Below are 1534 nucleotides of genomic sequence, written 5' to 3' on the forward strand. Positions count from 1 at the left end.
AAAAAAAAAAAAGGAAAAAGGAGGCAGAAGGCACACAAAGAGATGTGAAATGGAAACAGAGTTGACGATCTGTCACGTTACTGGCTTTGTAAATGGAGGAAGGGGCCATAAGCCAAGAGAATGCTGGCAGCCTCCAGAGCAAAGGTGAGAAAAGAGATACTCTTCTAAATCCTCCTGAAAGGAACCCTGCCAACACCTTGATTTTAGTCCAGTGAGATTAGGTTAGGCTTCTACATAACTATAAGATGGTAAATATATGTTGTTTGAAGCTACTAAGTTTGTAGTCACCTGTTATAGCCTCAATTATAAACTAATACAGTTTACATGGGGCCTCTTAGGCTCCCAGGAATGGAGGAGTGGGGCACAGCTGGTGAGAGCTGTTGTGTGTAAGACTTAGCTTAAAATGCTCCATAAATAGCGCTGAATATTATAATGAGATAGGTTTACAAGATGGGACCTGAGCAGGGCGGAGATGTGGGTGACATCATTTTGGCATTTCCTCCCTCCACTTGCTAACAGCCCTCTGCCCAGTTTTTTTTTCCAGAGAACCCAGGTGCTTGCTGAGAGAGCTGAACTGAGACATTAGGCCTTTGGGCTGGGGATAGTAATCACTCAGAAAGGTGGCAGGTTGAGACCAACCTGAGAAAGAGTGAGACCCCATCTCTACTTAAAATAGAAAAATTAGCTGGGTGTTGTGGCAGGCATCTGGAGTCTTAGCTACTGGAAAGGTTGAGGCAAGAGGACTGCTTGAGCCCAAGAGTTTGAGGTTGCTGTGAGCTATGAAACCATAGCGCTCTACCCAGAGCAAAAGAGGGAGACTGTCTCAAAAAAAAAAAAAAGAGAGAGAAAAGAAAAGAATGAAAGGTGGCAGGTCTCAGCAGCTAGTGGAAGAATCCAACCATTCACCTTCGACTTAGAACAAGATTAGAGGGTCAAGGTGGAAAAGCAGAGTAAAAGGGGCCATCGGAGCCAAAGGTGGAGAAATGGGATCAGGTCCCAAACTGGGGTGCACGACCAGGCAAGGCAGAGGGTTGCCCCAGACTGGAGGTCTGTTTTAGGTGGTGCCAGCTGGTGTGGTCATGACCGACCGCCTGGGATTACTGAGGGCCACTGCACACCTGTCAGCCCTGCCCTAGTCCTGCTTCGCCTTGGCTTGCCTTCCACTCCCATTATAACCTGCAGTCAGCTGATTAGTTGGGAGGAGCTGAGAAACTAATTTATCCAGAGCTGTTACCGGTGACCAATAGTGGCTTACTGTGTCAGACTTGCCAAGAAAATTCATGTTTAACAGTGCATATCACTGTAACCTAAAAAGATGAAGTTGCACTTCAGGTGGCTGCGTCTGAGAAGGAAAAGCTCCTTGGCGGGGTGGGGTGAAGTGTGGGAGACATATGATGCCATGTGGACAGCCACAGGCCTCCGTAGCTCACAGAGCCCTGAATACCCCAGAGATCTCTCTTCTTCCAGACCCCGTATCATTAAATGTTCTTAAATTTTTACTCCTGGGTTTTCATTACAATTCTGCCACTTGGCT

This window comes from Otolemur garnettii, unplaced genomic scaffold (genome assembly GCF_000181295.1).
Source record: "Otolemur garnettii isolate 467f Iridium unplaced genomic scaffold, OtoGar3 scaffold00156, whole genome shotgun sequence".
Classification (NCBI taxonomy): domain Eukaryota; kingdom Metazoa; phylum Chordata; class Mammalia; order Primates; family Galagidae; genus Otolemur; species Otolemur garnettii.